This window comes from Podarcis melisellensis (assembly GCF_964234715.1).
Source record: "Podarcis melisellensis genome assembly, chromosome: 3".
Taxonomy (NCBI): Eukaryota; Metazoa; Chordata; class Lepidosauria; order Squamata; family Lacertidae; genus Podarcis; species Podarcis melisellensis.
Window position 1 is genome coordinate 7935153 of NC_138530.1, and position 23742 is coordinate 7958894.

At 41.5% G+C, this 23742-nt stretch overlaps 1 long non-coding RNA gene across 1 annotated transcript; it reads left to right on the top strand.

Moving 5' to 3' along the window:
• The first annotated feature begins 2699 nt into the window (after positions 1–2699).
• On the top strand, positions 2700–5400 carry LOC309366052. The gene is made up of 3 exons (XR_014166445.1): positions 2700–2832; positions 4029–4146; positions 5227–5400. It is a non-coding gene; the product is annotated as an uncharacterized lncRNA (long non-coding RNA).
• The last annotated feature ends 18342 nt before the right edge of the window (positions 5401–23742 follow it).

Below are 23742 nucleotides of genomic sequence, written 5' to 3' on the forward strand. Positions count from 1 at the left end.
CATTCCTTCCAGTAGCACCTTAGAGACCAAATAAGTTTGCTATTAGTAGGAGCTTTCGTGTGCATGCACGATGGGGGTTGATGGGTCTTAAAGCCCAAGACCACAAACATATGATTCAATGTTCTGAAAAAGAAGAAGAAGAAGTAAAAAAAATAAGAAGACTTATTTATATCACAATCCTTGGAATGGAAATTATTCCAAGGCACCTTGCATGTAACACTAAACTACATTTTTTGCAGCACACACACTGTATCGAGGTCAGGGGTGAGGGAAGTATTCAGCCTGAGGGCCCCAATCCAGTGGTGGATGTGCTGTTTTGTTTTTCATTCCCCCCACCCCCTGTGCATTATAAAAGTCAGATTTAGTGCTGCATATTAGTTGGATGTTCAGTCAAATTTGCTCATATGTAAATTTTCATTTGAGAAATTGTCAAAATTAATAATCTACAGGTCAATCTCTTTTTTGTGACATGAAAGTTTGTTGCTTATGGAGTTTCCCCTATATGTTTTGTGTGTGTGTGTGTGTGTGTGTGTGTACTGTCTCTGTGTTAACACATAAACCTGGTAATCACAGAATATATGTTTTTCTTTCTGCAGATTTCATTAAGGGTAAGGTGGAGAGGAACTTTTGCTTATTTCAGCAACTGATATTACCCAGATGAATAGATTGATCTGCTGTTGTTTGGCTTCCAGAAAATACTTCAGTGGAACTGAATTTTTTGAAACATCAACAACGACCCTGTATACAATTTTGAATAAAATGTAATATGTTGCTGGAAAATGTGTGTGGGCTTGTGTTCTTGTGAGATGTGAATCCACTCTTGTGGAGGATTTGCAAACTTCCAGAAAGCTTTTTATTTTTAAAGTTAAGAAAACCATCAGGTCCTCCATGTTGGTTCTCTATGGGTATACCAATAATTCTGAACATGTTTTCTGCAAAGACTCCCCATTGCTAGCAAAGTGGTTTAAATACCATTTGGCTATCAGATGACTGAAAGCCACCACTTCATCAATATTAACACATTTCTCTGAAGTATTATGAAAAACATCTCAATGGGATGCCTTCATTGACAGGGCAACAGACTGTCCCTGTTGATAATAGGCAATCCTTGATTAGTGGGTTTGGTGAAGAGGCTGAACCGATACCTATTATGGATGGTATATGAGTGGATTTCTTGCTTTGGGGCCTTTGAGGTTCCTTAGAATTCCCCAATTCTGCTGGAGATGCTACCCACGAATCCTGGATGGATGGGAACTGCCTGAGAGGAGGTGCAGAACTGCCCTTAGAAGAGGCCATCTATTTAGCTGGCTTATAAGTATATATAACGAAGATACTAGCTCACTTACTTCCTGTAACATAATCCAGATGGCTAGGAGCCCAACATTCAGGTTGTAAATGTGGTTCATCACCCAGCCTTTCCCTTTAATGTGAATTTGGGTTTTGCATGATTCACCCCTCCACCCTTGAGAGGTCAGAGGACTGTGTACAGGTTACAAGCCTTGACTGGTACCTGTTTATATGAAAATTTGCTATGGAAATCTGCCCTATCTGTGTTAAACCTGCTCTGCATATCTCTTAAGAACAAAGTTATGCTTCCCCCATTTGCATTCATTACTATGGGTTTTGGTGGCACCTGCCCTGTGGAATGCTTCCCATCAGATGTCAAGGAAATAAACAACTTTCTGACTTCTAGAAGACATCTGAGGACCGTCCGGTTTAGGGAAGTTTTAATGTTTGATGTTTTATCATGTTTTTAATGTTCTCTTGGGAGCCGCACAGAGTGCTGGGGAGACCCAGTCAGATGGTATAAATTATTTATTATTATTATTATTATTATTATTATTATTATTATTACTACTACTACTACTACTACTACCATAATTATTAATATTTATACTTAGATACCAATGGGGGAAAAGCATTCCCCACCACCCAAACACACATGAAGATTATCCCTGACAAATTTCAGTAATTACAACTTCACTGTCTTCTCAGAGACTTAGAGACTCAGAGACTTAAGGTCAGGAGTCCAGTCCCAGCCTTGATAACACAGAGCCTCTGAATACCACTTGTGGGTAAGGCACACTCCTGTGGTTATGTCTTATTGGTGGGCTTCCCATGGGCATCCGGCTGGCCACTGTCAGAACAGGATCTTGGATGAAGCTTTGGTCTGATCCAACAAGGCTCTCCTTTTGGCCACATCTTCTTGCCAGTCATGGGAGCAGTGGTGCCAGAAAACCTGGGACTGCCTTATCAACTGAAAATGCACACCAAACTCATCCAGATATTTTGCCAGTTGGAGTTTCCCCCCAAGTTCTAAATGTGGCCTTATACTTTAAAATAACAACAACAAGGAAACCTTGTTTTAGGACAAAGAGACTCAAAGTGCTCACCATACTAATTTGTACATCCTGTTCAGTTCATTAGTTTTAGCCATGAACTATAGCAGCAGGAAACAGGAAGAAAAATACAGGCAATTTAACAAAAACACAGAAAACAATAAAATTACTGTCTTGAGCTGACTGGACTATCAATGTACAAGTTAGTGTATTTTACTTCTTTTTGGTCCACCGTGACTTTATGAGGAGTACAGGACTTCCTGCTATCGCATCCAGTACTTTTAGGACACAAAATCCTAGGGCCGACGTGTAAGTGCTGTTTGCAGACTTATAAATACGTGAACATGCAATCTTTTGGAAGACAGAGGAAATCGAGAGCACTCTTGGTCTCCCTTCTTTGGTTTCCAACTTGGCATTCCCAGTCAAACTTCAGCAATGCAGATCAGCATCTTTTACATCATTGCTCTTTCAGCGATGCTCTTAGCTTCTCCAGGTAAGGCATAGATCAAAATCAGAATGCTCAGACATAATGTAAAAATTGGGATTCATTAACTAGCATGGCTTTCTCCTCCACTTCTGCTAAAGACTTTTCCTTCAAGGCTAATATGAAAGCCATGTGGCTTGATCTATGATTCTCCCTCTCCTCTCTCTTTCTAAACCTCTCTCTTTCTCTCCTTCTGCACCTACTCTCAACACTTCCCTCCTTCATTCTTGTTTCCCTTTATCTATGCTGTCGCCCTTCTCAGACTCTGCCGTATCATCCAATCCTGTTCACACCATCTCTTCCTATGCTGCATTTTCCAGATTTATGAGGGTGTGTGTAAATGTGTTTTGAACATGAGATTAGGATTTCTAATATAAAAGATTGTCTGACATTCATAAATATTTGGCCTTTACTGCCATATGAAGTGCAAAGTCTGATGTGTCCAAATAAAGCTCATTGGGGGAAAATATTGAAGAACAAGCAAGGTCAAGCAGGAAAAGGGTTTGCCCTGCAAGGTGATTGTGTGACCTGTGAGAGCCCTGAAATAACAGAGACAAGACACCAGACATTGGTTTAAATCAGGACAAAACTTTATTGACTGCAGTAGGCAAGGCAGGGTTGACATGGCAGTAGGGCAAGGTTCAGCTCTTCATTCCACTAGCACTTACTGATGGGGTACAAGCTGTTGGGAAGTACTAAGCCCCTTCCCTGGAGAGTCAGAAAGGATAGAGGAGGAACTGGAAAAGGAATGGGAAGAGTGGGAGAAGGAAAGCTTTCCTGCATTCCTGAAGAAACTGTCCCAGGGATGAGGAGGTGTCACTGCTGTGGCCAAGGAGGCGGGAAGGTGAGGGCAGCATCCAGAGGCAAACCCAGATTCCCCTTCCAGATTGCAACTTGTGGCAACTGCCTCTCCAGAGGTTTGGCCCTGTTCACTGGAGGAAACATGTAATCCATTACGTTCCAGTGTCACTCCCGAAATGGAAAGCTCAGTGCAGACATAGTAACACCTACCTTATGAAAACTGAATTGAAATCATCTGAAAATTCAAAATGTCAATACATGTTGATCTCTGGTATTCTTATGAGATGGTTAAAGGTAGTCCACTGCAGCTCAAAGAAGCAGCTGCAATGGCGGGTGATAATGGGGTCGGGAATGTCAGAATGTGGAAATGCCTTCATAAAATAAAATAAAATCTCTCTATCTAGGATTTGTCCATGCAGGGGATACTCGTACATGCCACGAGGTTGGTGGGAAATGCAAGTCTAAATGCGAGAAGGTTGTGAGTGATGCAACTTGTCTTACAGGCGTGCCATGCTGTGCACCGTAAGTTCTCTTCCTAGTTCTTCCATGGAACTCAAATGGAACATGTTTCTTAAAGTATTGATAAAATAAAATGCTTAAAGAAATTAGTCTCGAAATTTACACTTCTTTATAAAGGGCTGACTTCATTTATCTTCTAAAGGTTGTATAGTTGTTTATCTCCTTGACTTGTGGATCAAGAGCCATATTTCCATATTTCCTTTTGAGCATCGTTCCAAGGGCCCCATCCCATTGGTGGATGGAGTCAGAGACAAATGTGGGTGTGGCAACAAGAATAATTCTGACTTTTGTATGTGTGCATACATCTCCCTGTCTTCCTTCTGTCTTGCCAAATGCAAGATTGTTCTTTTAAGATTAGATTCGGAATCAATACAAACGCAAGTGGTTGAGAAGATTACAGATTTTATTCCAAACAGCAAGCAGTATATACATTACCAAGCACGCACTGCAATCAGCCACTGGGAAGCCCTGTGGTGAAGTGGCAAAGTTACCCCCAGCCTATGCAGAGCTCCCAACTGGCATGCTAAGAAACTAGGTACCGTATTTTCCGCTCTATAAGACACACCAGACCACAAGACGCACAAGACGCAAAATATATGGTATTTTATGGATGCTGTGCCCTGTTAGGATAATACAGGCTCAACTATGAGCGATTCTACATCCAAAGACAAAAATGCCAGGGTATACATCAAAGGCTTTGCTGACCAGTGTCACCAACAGATCAAAATACCTTTTCACAAGGGATATTGAAAGCAATAAGTCCAGTTACAGATAGGTAGCTGTGTTGGTCTGCCATTGTCAAAACAAAAAAAATTCCTTCCATTAGCACCTTAAAGACCAACTAAGTTAGTTCTTGGTATGAGCTTTCGTGTAGATCCAGTATTTTGTGTGACTTTGAGAGAGAATGTGTAGCTCGGTCTGTCAAGGGTCAGATGGGGAGGCCTGGAAGGCCACATTCAGACACTGGCGTTGAGTTTTTCCCCCACTCTGGTTCAGTCTACAGAAATGTTTGCGTCTCTGTGTGCTCTCTCTTTTAACACATAAACCTGTGAATCACTAAAGAAATCTCTTTCCTTTATTCAGAACTCCTTAAGATTAAAATGGAAAGAAACACCTGCTTCTTTCAGCAAAGGATATAACCCAAAGAATGAGATTGACGTGCTGCTAATTTGGCCTGCGAAAATACTTCCATGATGTGGGGATTTTGAGAAAAATTGTGTACTATTATGAATAAATATTTGATATGTTGCTGGAAAATGTGTGTTGGTTTATGTCTTTCTGAGACGTGGATACCCCTTGTGGACAATTTGTGAAGCTACAAAAATCTCTCTTTTTTTGTAAAGTTCAGGAGGTCCATGTTTGTTCTCTACATGTATACCACAAATTGGGCTCAGGTTAAATAACACTTTTCTGCCAAGACTCACCATTACTGCCAATTTGGTTTTAATGCCATTTGGCCTGCAACAATAACAACACATTTCTGTTGTTGATAAGCAGTATCCAGTGCACAGCGGAATGATGAGAAGTATGTGCCAACATGCTCTATACTACTTTATTTACAGTTCAAAGCTGGTAAGTTACAGAAAAACATTTTCCCTCTGCCGGAGCAGAGAAAGCGTCATCTCTCCTCTAAAGCACGGAGAGAATCACGAACTGAAACTGCAAAGAACAGTGAAAAACAGGAAACCAGTGTACGTCATATCCAGTCTCCCGTTCCCGTGGGAAAACCTCCAACAGTACAGACTCTGTGGAATGTAAACAACCTGTCTCGTGACAAGCACTTCGCTGCACAGAGAAGAAAGCAGAAACCAACATCCTCCCCCTTTCTGTGAACATCTCTGGGCAGCGTGTTCGTACAATATCAGTACAAACCCAACTTCTGCACATAGGTACAGTGTTGATCCCTTGATACAATCTTGGACAATACATCAGCAGGAATTTCATTACCTGGCATATAGGACACCGTTACGAGTCCCTTCTGAATACGTTCTCTAGCATGTTGCAACTTCAATTGCAAGTGCTTCGTGCTTTGCTTACAACCTTCAGAATTCAGCAAAGCCAAACATGCTTTGTTGTCCTGGTAAACCTGGATTGGACATTTGACAGGTATTTTCATGTCTTTGCACAATTGTAACAACCATTCACAATCCTTAAGTGAATAAGACAGTGCATTCAGTTCAGCTTCACAAGTACTTAAGCTAACTGTTGTTTGCTTCTTGCATGACCAATCAAATAGACCCTGATTGTACTTATAGCAAACTCCAGACGTACTTTTCCTGTCTGTAGTGTCACTTCCAAAACTTGCATCTGCAAATATCTCAAGACCACCAGACTTCTGATTGTTAAATCTTAGTCTGTAATGCATAGTGCCTTTCAAATACCGCGCTATGCGTTTCAGAGCTTTCCAATCCTTAACAGTAGGATTGTTGACTTGTCTGCTTAGCAAATTACAGCTTACAGCAATGTCTGGTCTTGAACATCTGGCAATGAAGTTTAGCTTGCCTAGCACACTTCTGTACAGTGTAGTGTCAGAAAATGCTTCTTCAGTGTCATCTACCTGATAACCTGTTATCATCGGTGTGTCTACAGGGTTAGCATCCATCAGGTTTAGTTTGCTTAACACATCAGCAATTTTCCGTGACTGGTGTACTAGAATGTTACCATCTTGATCTCTCTCTATTTCCAGAGATAGGTAGTTGTTTACCTCACCAAGATCTTTCATGTCAAAGTGCTCTTTCAGTTGAGCTAGGGCGTTATTGTACATTGTGACATCTTTCCAAAAGAATAAAAGATCATCAACATAAAACAAACAATACAGTTTCTTTTGCCCCTCCTCTTTGACAAACACACATGGATCAGCTTTCCCTTGCTTAAAACCTAGAGAAAACAATACTTCAGTGAGTTTTGTGTGCCAACACCGTGCACTTTGTTTGAGACCATAAAGGGATTTTTTCAGAGCACAAACAAATCCCTGTTTTACCTGTACGCCATCAGGTGGAAGCATATAAAGTGATTCACCTAGAGATCCGTACAGAAAAGCTGTATTTACATCATGGTGACTAATGTGTAGATTTTCCTCTGCAGCTAGCTTGAGCATAAGCCTAATGCTCTCATACCTCACTGTGGGTGAGTAGGTCTCGTGATAGTCTTCACCTGGTACCTGTGCAAATCCTCTGGCTACCAATCTGGCTTTGTGTCTGACTATCTTGCCATTTTGATCAGTCTTCGCTTTGAAGACCCATTTGCTTCCAAGCAGTTTCATTCCTGGAACTACTGGAACAAGTTCCCATGTTTTGTTCCTTTCCAAGGAATCAAGCTCAGCCTTCATGGCATTTAACCATGGCTCAGCTTCCTTTGAATCCAAATCCTGGATTTCTTGGAAACTTGAAGGTTCAAAAACCTTCTTGGAGCTTTTAACAGCTGTTACTGCTATTTTGGCAAACTCATCAGCAAATCTCTTTGGAGGTCTGCCTTTTGTGGCTCTCTGTGACCTGCGAATTAGCCTTAAGTCCTCAACACTCTCCTCTTCCTTCTTAGGAGAAAAGTGACCTATTGTGAACAATGGTTCCTCCAATTCCTGATCAGAGCTTTCAGAGGGTCGCATAGAGGCTTTCGCACTCTTGAAATCCTCTGAATCATCTGATTCAGTTTCAGACTCAGAATCAGAACCTTCATCAGTGGGTGTGGGTTGTTGCGGTTGCTTTTGACTATCCTCAGTCTCATCACTGTCATCAGGATAACATTGGAAAATTCCCACATTCTCCCCCCACTTGGCATTGTACTCAACACTTCTTGTGAGCTTAATCTCCTTAGAGTCAGTCATCATTATTCTGTAAGACCCTTTCTGATAACCTAGAAAGATACCATGCAATCCACGCTTGTCTAACTTGGAGTTTTGTGGTGAGTGAACCCACATGTCCGAACCAAAAATTTTCATGTGTTTGATGTATGGCTTCTTGCCAAACATCTTCTCATAGGGGGTGCAACCAATCGCTGAAGATAACCTGCGATTATAACTGTAAGTGAAACATGAGAGAGCTTCGGCCCAATAACTCTCTGGAAGATTTGCATCATGTAGCAAGGTTTTTAATCCTTGAAGCAATGTTTGATTTGCTCGTTCCGCAAGTCCATTCTGCCATGGCGAGCGAGGACTAGACAAATCGTGTTGAATTCCTTTCTCAGCCAGAAAAGCTTCAAACTGCTGAGAAGTGAATTCCCCCCCCCCGGTCAGTGAAAAGAATTCTTATCTTCTTACCATGCACATTACCCAACCAAGCACAGAATTCCTTGAACCTAGGAAAAGCCTCTGATTTCTGCTTGAGATTGTACACAAAAATATACCTGGAAAATGCATCAATAAGATCCATGAAGTACCTATTTCCACCCAAAGAGGGCGCTAGTGGTCCAACCAAATCAGCATGAATAATTTGGTATGGTTCTGTAGCTTGCCTACTAGACACCTTACCTTTCGCAGCCATTTTCACCTTGTTTGCTGCGCATGCCTTGCACTTCATGTGGTACCTGCAGGGTTTAATAGTCATACCTTCAACCAAGGCAGGCATTTTAGATACTGCCTCAAAATGCAAATGACCAAATTTTCGATGAAAATCGTGAATACATTCTGCATGCAAACTTTTGTTAGAACCTGCAATGCAACAAGTGTCATCCTGCACAACATCATCATAATACAAAAGAAACAAACGATCAACAAATTCAGCATACAATTGATAATCATTTTTCTTGGTGATGATGCATCTATTGTTCTTAAAGGAAACGTCAATCTTCTTCTCAATCAGCTGTCCAACGCTGAGCAGATTATGTTTCGCGTCCGGCACATAAAGCACGTCCTGTATCGATAAGTCCAAACTGTGAAGAACAACAGTTCCGTAGCCTTTACTGGGGATCGTGTGGCCATCTGCCTGGTGAATCGCACCTTCCTGCGGTGTAAAAGACATGAACAGTCGCTTATCGTTGCACATGTGATGCGTCGCCGCTGAATCAACAACGAAGAAAGATCTAGACGTCTTCTGGACCTCTGCAACCTCCGCAACCTTTGGAGCGTAGCGTGAGACCATTGCCTTGTGCTGCGTTGTCCTGGACACCGGACCTTTGCCTTTGCTCTGGCCTTTTCCACGCGATGAGCTTCCGCTGCGCTGCTCTGTCTTGGCCCTGGGATATTTGCATTCCCTCTTCATATGGCCTAGACGTCCACATGAGTAGCATTTTGCTGCCTTCAAAGCTTTGGCGCCATCTGGTGGTTCCACTGCACTATGGGATGATGACTGTGAAGTCTCCCCCTTGTTGATGCAGCTAGCACCGCGGCGATCCGCTTCATACTGAATCATGGCAGTATCACAAGCTACTGTGAGTTGAGCATTTGGCTGATCAGTGGTATCAAATTCCCCACTTTCCTCATCCAGCCTTCTGCAGCTAGCCATCACTGCTGCTTTAAATCAAGCTGCTTTAATCCAAAGGCAATTTCAAAACAGCCTCTGCCTTGCCTGTGCTGCTCTTCTGTTTATTTGCTTTGCTTATCTGCAGCTGCTTCAAACTGCATTCCAAAAGCAAGCTCAAAAGTGAAAGTCCCCAAGTGCTTTCTCTATGCTGTGCTAAATTCTTGCTGCGTCATAGAGCTGCAGCTGCACTTTACTTTCGTTTTCCCCCAGCATAGCGTCCCTTTGAGCCATTTGCCTGTGCCGCGGCAAAACCGGCTATAAAAGTTCAAAGTCCAGCCATGAAGCCATTAATTAGAAGCTGGCAGGCTGCCCGGAGCAGTAGCACATACCTTCATCAATCATTTTGACGCGCAGAGCAGATACCGTTGCTATCCGTCCCTCTGCTGCTGTTCCGATCCTCCGTTTCTTTGCTCCTTTGTTCTTCTGCCAGGAGCCCGACTTTGGAGTCCATTCTCAAAACACTGCATTTTTCTGGGCCCGGAACCAAATGTTGTTGATAAGCAGTATCCAGTGCACAGCGGAATGATGAGAAGTATGTGCCAACATGCTCTATACTACTTTATTTACAGTTCAAAGCTGGTAAGTTACAGAAAAACATTTTCCCTCTGCCGGAGCAGAGAAAGCGTCATCTCTCCTCTAAAGCACGGAGAGAATCACGAACTGAAACTGCAAAGAACAGTGAAAAACAGGAAACCAGTGTACGTCATATCCAGTCTCCCGTTCCCGTGGGAAAACCTCCAACAGTACAGACTCTGTGGAATGTAAACAACCTGTCTCGTGACAAGCACTTCGCTGCACAGAGAAGAAAGCAGAAACCAACAATTTCACCAAGGTATTAGGAAGAACCATGATTAGTTACTTTGAGGAAGAGACCTATCACAGATGTTGATTTCCTGCCATGGCAGGTCTCTGGTCTACATGAGCTTTCACTTTCTTTGGAATTCTCTGATTCCGCTGTTCATTCTACCCACAAATCCTAGTTGAATGGGAACTGCCTGCATGGAGGCGTAGAACTGACCTGTTCTAAATAACACTCCCAATGGGTTGACCTGGTTGACAGATGTTAGATCGACCATTATTCGTTACTTTGAGGAAGAGATTGAATGAATGGCTACATATCACAGATGGTATATTAGTTGATTTCCTGCCTTGACAGGTTGCTGCTCTGCATGAGCTTTCACGTTCTTTGCAATTCTCTGAATCTACTCTTCATTCTACCCATGAATCCCAGGTGAATGGGAACTGCCTGAATGGAGGCATAGAACTGACCTTTGACAAGGTCATCCATTCATCAAGTTTGTAGCTACATATAACACAGATAGAAACTAATTGACTGGTGTCCAGTATAGTAATCCACATGCATTAAGTCCAGTATAGTAATCCACATGCATGTACTCTATCTATAGGCTTGCTGAGAGTGTGAACAAACATTTAGATCAGCCTTTCTCAACCTTGGGTCCCCAGCTGTTTTTGGCCTACAACTCCCATCATCCCTGACCATTGGTCCTGTGAGCTAGGGATCATGGGAGTTGTAGGCCAAAAACATCTGGGGACCCAAGGCTGAGAACCACTGATTTAGATAGAGGTGATCCCATTAGCATAGTGTACTTGGACTTTCAAGTTGCTTTTCACAGAGGAACCCACCAAATACCCTGAGTAAGCTTCACACTCAAGAAATATGAGGAGGTGTCCTCTCGTGGATCAGGAATTGGTTAGGCTGCAGGAAGCAAAGAGTAAGAATAAATGGACAGTTCTCTGAATTAAGAGAAGTAAAAAGTGCAGTCTCCAGTGGTTAGTATTGAGACTCATGATTTTAAATTGTTCAGAAACAATGCAGAGTTAGGAATGAGCAGGAAGATGGCCAGGTTTGCTCATGATATTAAATTGTTCAGGGTCATTAAAATAAAAAAGTGATTCCAAAGCATTCCAAAACAACTTCTTCAAACTGAGTAAATGCATGCTAAAATGTCAAATGTATGTTGGAGTAAACAACCCCCCCCCCCCCACTTAATATCACACATACGCTCACAGGATCGGAACTGGCATTGACAGTCCAGGAACGAGACATTAGAGTCATAGTAGATAGCTTTATGAAGATGTCAAACCAGTCTGCAGTGGCCGTGAAAAACACAAATTACATTCTAGAGAATATTAGGCATCATTAGGAAATGGAAATTAAAATAAAACTGCCAATATAGCAATGCCATTATACAAATATATGGTGTGGACTCATTTTGAGTATTGTGTAAAGTCCCGGTCACCTCACCTCAAAAAGGATATTGTATAGTTGGAAATGATTCAGAAGAGGGCATCCAAAATGATTACCATATTTTTCGCTCCATAGGGCGCACCGGACCATAGGGTGCACCTAATTTTTAGGGGGTGGGGAAATAAAGGGAAAAAAATTATTTCCCCCCCAGCCCCAAAGAGCAAAGATGCCAAGACAGTGAGTGGGATCCATCCCGCTGGCTGTCTTGGCTTCCTCTTTAGCCACGCGCAACTTCTCCAGCCGGGAGAGCCTGCGCGCAGTTTTAGCTGCGGGGCTGGGGCAGGGGAAGCCCGAGCTTCCCCCGACCCCAGCCCCCAGAACAGATCCGAGAGTGGCGGCAAGGTTGAGTGTAGCCTTGCCGCCGCTCCCGGAGCTTGCAGGGCTGGGGGCGCACTCCATAGGACGCACACACATTTCCTTTTCATTTTTGGAGTGATACAAGTGCGTCCTATAGAGAGAAAAATATGGTAAGTGGTTGGAGTGACTTCTCTATGAAGAAAGGGTTGCAGTATTTCACACTTTAAGGTTTAGAGAAAATACAAGTAAGAAGTAAAATGAAAGAAATTAGTAAAATTATGCATGGTATGGAAAAGGCTGATAGAGAAACCCCCTTCTTCATAACACTAGAACTTGTGGACTTCCAATGAAGCTGATTGCTGGAAGATTCAGGACAGATTTGTGATTCAAGGACCCTCCCCCCATGCTTGGGGATAAGAAAGACACACAGACACAGTATTTAGGTTAATGGGCTAGAAAAGGCCACAACTGTTAGGATATTTCCGTTCCACCTTAAAAGGGAGCAGGCTTTGTGAGTCATATCATAGAGTCTGCGTATTTCCTGTTCACAGGATGTTTATGTTTTTTTATTGCTTTCGTTTTCTCTCTGTTGCCTGAGCAGACCGAAGCAGGCAGTCATGTTTTTTATTTGTTCTGACCAACGCTGAATAAACTTGTAAATATGCTCTCCTACTGTGCATCTTCCGCTGTGTGAATTCTGCTGATAGAGCGTGCATCAGCCCAGGAATGTGGCAATCTATTTCTGGAGCTCGTGTTGCTAATTGCTGATACTGCGTGTCTACGGGAGATCGATGGACGTCCGGAGACGACGTGGAGTCATGATGGACTTTATCTCCCTGGCAGTATCCCAACAACAACTTTATTGATTAGAGCATGTGAGAGGTATTGGCTTAGGCACCGGAGAAACCTCAAATTTCAACTCCGCCCCTCAGGGAGGGGGGAGACTAAAAGGGGGTTAACCACCAGTAGGGGGAGCCTGTTGATGCAAATACAACTGTAAGCTCTCCCCTGATGTCACCGAGGGTTGTGCCATGGCCCCCCACCACAGCAGGGCATCGGAGAGGATCCATGGCCGCCGGATTCCTTTAATGGAATACCCATAAGGAAGGAGTAGGTGATGGCCACACCCTGCCCTTCCACACAACAACCACAGATTCCAATGCCTAACAGACAATACCAGAAAGTTGTGAAGAGTTTCTTTTTTTAAAATAGTTTTTATTAATTTTCAATACATCACACTCATACACATTTTATCTGATTTTAACAAAATTCAAATTTTGGTCTTCCTTCGGCGTCTCTGGTAATCATCCATTTTTACCATTCAAACACATTTCTTTCATTATATTGCCATTTATCTTCCCTCATTTTTCTATTTCCTTTAAACAATACCTCTTAGAGTTTTACAGTGCTTCTTGAAACCCCACTAGCATTGTTTGCACCTCACATACATTTTTCAGATATTCGACAAATTTTCCCCAATCTTCGATGAACTTTTGGTTTCGGGTATATCTTATTTTCCCGGTCAGTTTATCAAGTTCCGAATAATCTGTTAGTTTCATTCTCCATTCTTGGATTGTCAGTATTTCCTCTTGTTTCCATTTTTGGGCCATTAAAATTCTTGCTGCTGTAACTGCGTACTGGAAAAGTTTACAGTCTTTTCTTCTTATTTCTTTTCCTGTAATCCCTAAAAGAAAAGCTTCTGGTTTCTTAACAAAAGTGTATCTTAACACCTTTTTCAATTCATTATATATTGCCTCCCAGAAGCTCTTTACTTTTTTACACTCCCACCACATGTGGTAGAATGAACCCTCCTTTTCTTTACATTTCCAGCACTTAAGTTGTGAAGTTTCTACAAGGTAGGCGAAAAAACCAAGAGGCCGGTGCCAATTTGCCAATTGGGGAAAAACTCTTACTAGGCCCCTCGGACAACCAAGACGGCCAACCGAAGGTCCATAGCAAGGTCATTCAGAAAGGATGAACTAAAGGGAGGGTGGGTGACCTGATGGAAACAGCAGCACAATGAGGGGAAGAGCAAACCCCGCCCCCAAGCATCCTATTGATTGGAAGACTGACCGGGGAGCGGGTGCGTCAGTAGAGATGATGGGCAGGGGGCTGGCACACCCTCTGCAAAGCGTGGGAAAGGCTCCCGATCACAATCCCTCCCCTCTGGTAGGAGGAGACGCTTTATAAAAGGACACCTTCACACAGTGTATAGATAAACTACGAAACTTGCTCTCACAGAGGGTCAGAGTGATGGCCACCAACTTAGATGACTTTAAAAGAGGATTGGACAAAATCATGGAGTAGGGGGCTACCAGTGGCTACAAGCCATGATAGCTACTCTGTGCCTCCAACAGCTGGATGCAACAATGTACCTGAAGAACAATGGCTGGAATCCACAGGAAGGGAGAGGGCTCCTGTGCTTGAATCCTGCTTGCCTATTTTCTGCTGGACTAGATGGGCCATTGGCCTGATCCAGGAAGCTCTTATTACATTCTTATGTTAGGGTGTGAACTGTTAGTTTTGTGGAGTTTGGAGTTTACAGGGTTAAAACTCCTTGGTGTCCTGTATCTGGGAGGGGCCTGATGGAGGCCGTACATCACAGGCTTTGTCCGTCTTTGTCTGTGAAAGTTGGTTTCACTTTAGACTGAGAGACGCTGAAAAGAAGCTGCGTGTGCTCTAAGCACCGGAGAGATGCCGGAAAGTTCTGATGGATTTATTGCTGTGTAAATAAACACTTTTAGAGATAGCAACGAACTGTCTCTGGACTGATTTATCCCTCTATCTCACACGGATGGCAGGACCGCTGCGACTCTGTTTTTCTTGCCTAGGTCAGCTCCAGCAGAGCTACGCAGGGAAGCGCTGACTGGATGGCAGGATTTAATTGCCAAAACTTTAGGTCTCATAAGAGATAGGAGATGTACCAGGGTCATGGAAAGTTCAGGAAGGATACCTTTCATATTATGCCTGCTTCACTGTATTAAAAGTCCAGACTAGTAACCCTTGTTACAATAGGGGTACATAAAGACCTTCATGGCGTCCAAATTTTCCCCTCCCTTCACTGAAACTAGGCTTAAAATGAGGATTCTTTTGTAGCCAATAGAATATTTTGCAGTCCATCTTTCAATGTGGTGTGTCCCCTTGATATTTTGTCCAGCTTGCAAATGTGCCCACAGGTCAAAAGAGATTGGTGATCCCTGGTCTATGAGGTAGGCTTACCATCTTCATGTGCTGACCACACAGGTCCTCAATTGTATCCTTAAACAAATATTGCTGTTCTGAGAGTTACTCTTTCTAACCTTATTTCCAAACCAGTGAACCCTGAGTACAGTCTTGGGAGAATACAACGTTAATGTACCGTATTGTAGTTCCTCTTTTTGGGCACATCATGCATTTTAAAGGAATAATGCAATAAGCATTGGTGCCAAAATGCATGTTGCATCATGAACATAATGTGTATATATGAAACCTAAGCATAGAAACCCTATAAATGGAAGAGTCTTCAGCTTTTCAGATGACACTCTAACTTGACTGTACACTGAAGCGTTGACCATGCAAAACTGCTCTCTTTTCATAGCTGCCCTTTCACTGATGCTCCTGGTATCTTCAGGTAAGTCATACATCAAAATTACAATTAGACATAAGTTATGGGGGACTTCCGGTCGGCGCCAGCGTCTAATGGCGGTCCTTGCTTCGAGCTCCGAAGCAGGACTGCTCCGCGAGTTCGGGTCTTACCCGCTACGGCGAGCGGGGGACCCCTAAAATCACAGGCGCTGAAGCCTGTGAACAAGGAGATTCGGTGGGCACCTTTGCGCCCCCCGGTACTGCGAAAGAGCCTTTTTAAAGGCTCCGGAGCGGCATCGGGTGTGAGCGCGGTGCTGAGAATCGCTACCCAGCGCGCGGAGCGAAGCCGCGTCGCCATTGACGGAGAGCGCCGATTCCTTCCTGAAAATTACAGATTGGCAACAAAACCCGTTAGTAAGAACAAGGGAACAAAGATTTGTTGGGATTTTAAATCGAAACATTCGGCTGAAAGCGGGAAAGGCAAATATTAAGGAAGTCTGCCTCCCGGAACTGCATGACAAATTAAGCAACGAGAAAGCAAGCTGTTTTTAAAAGGAAAAAATCTTTTAATTTGCTAAACCTGACATCGGAAGAGGGCCTCCCCCCCATCGGGCAGGAGGAGGGGGGAGGAAAATTGGACTATAAACCTGCTTTAAATTAGTATGTAAGGGGAACCTCGCACTGCCAAATCCTCTGGCCAGGCTGCCGGAGCAGCGAGCGCCTGGAAAGTGAGCTGTCAAATAGACTGAAGATACAAAGTAAGACTTTTATCGGACATAAAGTAACGGGACTTTGGTGGACACAATTCTAGTGGACATAAATTGCTACCTCTTTTCTACATCTTGGATTGAGACAAGTAAGAGCCCAAAGTGAGACTTTTGGAACTTTGTTTTGCTGCATGCTCGGTTCTTTTCCGTTGATTTCCTATGGATATAATTTACCCCCTCTAGAGGACAAGAAGGGATATAGTTCTATTAAGGAGGAAAGAGTGGGATTTTCCACTTAAAACCTTTTCCTGTGAGAACGACCTTGGCTATGACCACTCCAGCGGAGGAAATATCAACAAGATCAAAAACAAAGCTAGCACAAAAGAAAAGAGGCTCCACATCAGGAGTACCAGCTGCACAGGAGAAAGCAACAGCAGCATCAATGGAATCTATGACACAGGCACTGATTAAAATAAATCAATCCCTGGAAGCTCTGACAAAGCAGTCTACAGAGAACTCAAAAAAACTGACAGAATTGACAGCAAGGTTGGATTTGAACACAACGACAATATCATCTAATACAGACTCTATAAATAGATTATTACAAGAAAGTACAGAAATAAGGAAAATCGCTGAGAGCGCTAAGAGCACTGCTGAGGAGACAAAGGAAAAATTTGTGCCAATTGCGAAGAAGGTAAATGAACATGATGCAACTTTGGCCTTAATGGAACTGGAGAGAAAAGGTAAAAATTAAAAATCTGAAGTTAAGACTGGTACCTGAAGAGGAAGGGGACAACCTTGGGGAATTTCTCACAGAGAACTTTCAAGAATTTTGGCAGGAAGAACTGGAAGGAGAGGAGGAGGAATTTGTAATAACTACAGCCTTCCGACTTGGCAGGAGACAAGGGAAAAAACCAAGAGACTGTTTAATTACCTTGAGATCTAAGGAAGAAAGGGACAAAATATTGAACCTACATTTTCAGAAGGCATTGGTCATTAAAAACTCTCAGATACAGATCTTTAAAGATATTCCTAGGTATATTTTGGAGGTAAGAACCTACTTCAAAAATTTAGTGGACCTGCTGAAAGAGAACAACATCCCATTTAGATGGGAGTTCCCACAAGGACTGTCCTTTAACTTTAAAGGGAAGAAGATTAAAATAAAAACAATTCAGGACAAAGAACATTTTTTGGAGAGATATTTTGAAGATTTACAAAAAGGAACCGTGAGTGGGAGAGAACCAACCAATATTGCAAATCTATCATTTGGATTAAATCCAGCACCGACTGACGAGGAACAAGAACTTGGAGCAGTTGGTGGAAAAGACACCCAGTAACAAAGATGTCTCTGAAACTTCTGAGCTGGAATTGTAATGGACTTAACCTTCCCAGAAAAAGAAACCAAGTTTTTCAGATATTAAAGAAAGAACAATTAGATCTAATATGCTTGCAAGAAACCCATATTGCCAGGTCACATAGGAAGCTTTTGATAAACAAAAGGTTGGGACTGGAATTCATTTCGTCAGACAAGGTTAAGAAAAGAGGGGTGGTGATTTATGTAAAAGAAAAATTGGCACCAAAAATGATATTTAAAGATGAACAAGGAAGATACCTGGCAGTGGAAATCCAAATTCAAGGAGAAAAGATCTTAATAGTAGGAGTTTATGCACCTAATGAAGGGAAGGCTGAATTCTTCAAGAAGTTACATGAGACTTTAATGGACTTTTTAGGCTATAAAATTGTAATGTTGGGAGACATGAATGGAGTCGTCTCCACAAATATGGATAAGGCACAGAGGCTTGTAATTTCTAAGGATGGGAGACTACCAAAGACTTTTTTCGAGATGACTGACACCATGGACTTGATTGACATTTGGAGAATGAGGAACCCTCTGGAAAGAAAGGGAACCTTCTTCTCTGAAGCAAAAATGACATGGACCAGAATTGATCAAATCTGGATTTCTAGCAATCTGGCACCAAGAGTTAAAAAAACAGAAATCTGCCCAAAAACCTGCTCCGACCATAATGCAGTACAGATGGAGATGAAACTAACAACAGCTGGAACCTTTAGATGGAGAATGAATGACACCCTATTTAGAGATAAAGAAATTTATAAAAAGGCCCAAAAAACACTGAAAGATTACTTCGAGATAAATATGAGAACAGAAGTGGAAAAAAGAACAATATGGGACGCAAGCAAGGCCGTGATGCGCGGTTTCCTAATTTAGCAGAATTCTATTAAGAGGAAAAAACAGAATGAAAGGAAGGAAAAAATCTTGAAACAGATGAAAGAGGGAGAGAAGAAATTGAGATCCAAACCAAAGTCTCAAGAGATTTTAAGAGAAATAAAGTATTATCAGATGCAATATATGGAACTGATGAACCAAGAAATAGAATGGAAGATACAGCAAATGAGACAAAAGACATTTGAATCGGCAGACAAATGTGGGAAACTGCTGGCATGGCAACTGAAAAAGAGACAAAAGTTGAACACTGTGACATCTTTGGAAGTAGATGGGAAACTCATTAATAAACCAAATGAGATAAGTAATTGTTTTCAAAGTTTTTTCAAGAAATTGTATGCACAAGGGCCAACAAATGAACAAGAAATAGAGGAATTCATCAAAAAATATGGTCTATCAAAGATTTCAGAACAAAATAAAAGGATTTTGAATGAAAAAATTACAGAACAAGAAATAGAGGGTGCCATTCAGAATATGCAATTAGGGAAATCGCCAGGACCAGACGGTTTGACCGCGAGATACTACAAAGCACTGAAGGAATGGTTATTACAACCATTGAAGGAAGTGTGTAATCAAATTTTGGAGGGGAAAAAGGCTCCCGAATCGTGGAAAGATGCATTTATCTCACTTATACCGAAAACAGAGGTTGGGAAAAATCAAGTGAAGAACTACCGCCCAATATCATTACTAAATGTGGATTACAAAATATTTGCAGACATTTTAGCAAAGAGATTTAAGAGAGTATTGGTAGAGGAGATTCACAAGGATCAAACAGGCTTTCTCCCAGGGAGACACATGTCAGATAATGTGAGGAACATTATAGACATTTTGGAGCTGTTGGAGGTAGACATTAACAAAAAGGCAGTTTTGATTTTTGTGGACGCGGAGAAAGCCTTTGACAACATATCTTGGAATTTTATGAAGAAGAATCTCCAAGGGATGGGGGTAGGCCAAGGTTTTGAAAACGGTATAGGTGCAGTATATTCTGAACAAAGAGCCAAACTAATTGTGAACAGTGTGGTGATGGATGAAATATCAATAGAAAAAGGCACACGACAGGGATGCCCACGGCAGAGATGACCGGCAGAATCCGCAACCAGAGGAAAGAGACAGTGGAGGAGGATTGGGGAAAATTCAAAGTATATCTTAAAAATTGTTGTAAAATTATAGACTGATGAGATGTTAAGGGGTAAGAAACAGAGAATTACAGCTGTAAATGTTAATCTTAAGAAAATTCAAAAGAGAGTTAATTAGAAAAATTGATTTAAGGGTTGCTAAAAAAATGGAAAAATAAGGATGCGGTAAAAGGGAGGTATGGGGAAGTCAACTTTATTTTTATGTTTTTGTATGTTGAGATATATGTGTTTTTTTGTGTGTGTTGTATGTTATATGTTTTGAAAATCATTAAAAATTATTATAAAAAAAATAGACATAAGTTATGGAACTAAAGAATAAAAGGACTAGTGGGATAAAGGGAAACACAGGAACCAATTAAACCCAGGACCCTGTTTTTCATTGTGCTCAATTAGAAACCAGGAAGCAGGTCATTAAACTTTGCAAATAGTGTTCAGTTGCAGGGGGTGTTTTTGGAAAGGGGGAATAAAATAAACAATGAATTCTTTAGGGCCTTTTGCGTTCATTTCATATGGTCTCAATTTGCCTAAGAATTTAATTTTTAACTGCTATTGATTTTCTTTTCTTTTTCTTGATAATATATTTTATAGTTTTCAATTACAATCCAATAATAACCTCATTGTATAAATACCAATTTATAATAAAATTGTTAATACCAATCATTCAAATACTGAATTATATAATTTTGATAAGGTGGCCCCCCGCATGCTAGAATTGATGCTTTGGGGATTTTCTTTATTTCTGCATTCCAAAATCTTATTAATTTAAATTACATTCTGGTCATTATCAATAATCCCTTATACAACAACTGCAATATTAATAACTTCTATTTGTGTTGACACATTAAATGATTTACAAACTTATAAGTAAAGCACTCAAACTATATGCTTGTTCTTCCTGTGTGTGGCAATTATTCTGTCTGTGGTGTTTCTTCCTGTTCTTATAAAATGTTATGTCTATTTCCCCCTTGTTGTTGCTGTTATCTGTCATGCCTTGGGCAGAGCTGATATCTCATTGTTGTTCCAGAAATTTCTCCCCCACACTGTCCTGTGCTTTGATGTTTTTCAACTTTAGACCTGGTGTTCACCTGTATGGATGTGGGTGATCTGACTCTAAGTAAAAGTGAAACAAAAGAAGTGTCATGGTGAGATCACTTCCTGGTTGCTTGTATTGCAATAAATCTTCAACCCAAATATGACTTGCGTGCTATGTTATCAAGATGGCAGCCTGGGCTCCTGACACTGAGGACTGCCAGGAATCTGACCTGCCCATTATCCAAAAGTGCATAGCAATCTAAGCCAGAGATTTTGCCCAGTGGGAGGTTGTTGCAGTGCTGTGTTACAAAAAGTGGCCTCGTTCTTTAAAATAACAAAAACCAAAGCAACCTGTTTTAAGACAAAGAGGCACAAAGTGCTCAATGTACTAATCTGCATGCACTCCTCAGTTCAGTTCATTAGTTTTAGCAATGAACCATAACAGCCAGAAAGTGGAAAGAAAATACATGCAATTAATTTTTTTAATATAGACATTGAAAAGAATTAAAATCATGTTTCCATCTGGCTGGACTCCGAATGTACAAGCTACTGTATTTTACTTGATGCTCCAAGACTTTGTTCAAATTTGTTCATTTGTAAATTTTCATTTGAGAAATTGTTGAAATTAATAAACTACAGGTCATTGGTATTTTTGTGACATGAAAGTTTGTTGCTTATGGAGTGTCCCCCGAATACGTTTGTGTTTGTCTGTGTACTGTCTCTTTGTGTTAACACATAAACCTAGTAATCACAGAATATATATTTTTCTCTCTCTGCAGATTTGGTTCAGGGTAAGGTGGAGAGTAACTTTTGCTTATTTCAGCAACTGATATTACCCAAATTAATAGATTGATCTGCTCTTGTTTGGCATCCAAAAAATACTTCAGTGGAATTGAATTTTTTGAAACAACATCAACAACAACCCTGTATACTATTATGAATAAAATTTAATAAGTTGCTGGAAAATGTGTGTGGGTTTGTGTTCTTGTGAGATGTGAATCCACTGTTGGGGAGGATTTGCAAACTTCCAGAAAGCTTTTTATTTGTACAGTAAAGGAAACCACCAGGTCCTCCATGTTGGTTCTCTATGGGTATACCAAAAATTCTGAACATGTTTTCAGCCAAGACTCCCCATTGCTAGCAAAGTGGTTTAAATACCATTTGGCTATCAGATGACCGAAAGCCACCACTTCATAAATATTAACACATTTCTCTGAAGTGTTATGAAAAACGTCTCAATGGGATGCCTTCATTGACAGGGCAACAGACTGTCCCTGTTGATGATAGGCAATCCTTTATTAGTGGGTTTGGGGAAGAGGCTGAACCGATACCTATTATGGATGGAATATGAGCGGATTTCTTGCCTTTGGGCCTTTAAGGTTCCTTAGAAATCTCTGATTCTGCTGGAGATGGAATTCTAGATGGGTGGGAACTGCCTGAAAGGAGATGCCGAACTGCCCTTAGAAGAACCCATCGATTTAGCAGGCTTGTAACTATATATAACAAAGATACTAGCTTACTTACTTCCTGAAACATAATCCAGATGGCTAGGAGCCCAAGTGATATTTTAGATACACACCCAAGGTTGTAAATGTGGTTCATCACCCAACCTTTCCCTTTAATGTGAAATTGGGTTTTGCATGACTCACCCCTCCACCCTTGAGAGGTCGGAGGGCTGTGTACAGGTTACAAGCTTTGACTGGTACCTGTTTATATGAAAATTTGCTATGAAAATCTACCCTATCTGTGTTAGACGTGCTCTGTATTTTAGTTCCACCTCCCGTAGTCATTCAGGACCAAATTATATCTCTTAAGAACAAAGTTATGTTTCCCCCATTGCCATTCATTGCTTTGAGTTTTGGTGGCTCCTGCCCTGTGGAATGCTCTCCCATCAGATGTCAAGGAAATAAACAACTATCTGACTTCTAGAAGACATCTGAGGACAGATGTTTAAGTTTGAGGTTTTATCATGCAAGCAAACTTGGTGGACAGTCAGGCACGGCAGTTCTCCAAGTCTCTGGAGAGCCAGGCAGACCCACTGAAACAGCTTGGCTCAGCTCCATGCCAGCAGTTTGTGAGGAAGATGTAGGTAGAGCCTCACCTTCCATTAGTGACCGCTCTGGAGCTGGGGCCACAGTTGGGGGCACAGCAGTAGTGTCCAAATCCCCAACCCTGTACCTTGACATCTGCTTCTCACGTAAAAGGCCCCTTTAAACAAAAGGAAGACAGCATACCAAAGTCATAGGAGACTCCAAGAAGGACAGCAGTATTATGAACTCATCAAGTGAAAGAAGAATGGAAGACATGTGAGAGGAAAAAAGAGAGATCTAGAAAAGTAGACTGAGAGAGAACAAAGTAAAGTCTTCAGCAGAATTTTTGGAGAAGGCCACATTCCATCTTTTTGCCTCCCCCCCCCCCAGGTCTATATTTCTTTAGGACTTGATATTTCTGATTTTGATGTATGCCTTACCTGGAAAAGCTAACAGCATCCATGAAACAGCAATGATGTAAACAATGCCAAACTGCATTGTTGAAGACTAGGAATCTCAAGTCAGATACCAAAAGACGGAGACCAAGAGTGAGATCAAGATTCCCTGTGCTTCTACTTAAAAACAAACAAACCCAAACAGAATAACTACTTGTTTTAAGACAAAGAGGCACAAAATGTTCAATGAACTAATCTGCATGCACTGTTCAGTTCAGTTCATTAGTTTTAGTCATGGGCCATAGCAGCCAGAAAATGGAAAGAAAATACAGACAATTAATTTTTTAAAAGTAGACATTGAAAACAATAAAATCATGTTTCCATCTGGCTGGACTCTGAATGTACAAGCTACTGTATTTTACTTCTTTTTGGTGTACCAAGACTTCATCAAGAGCACTGGACCAAGACTTC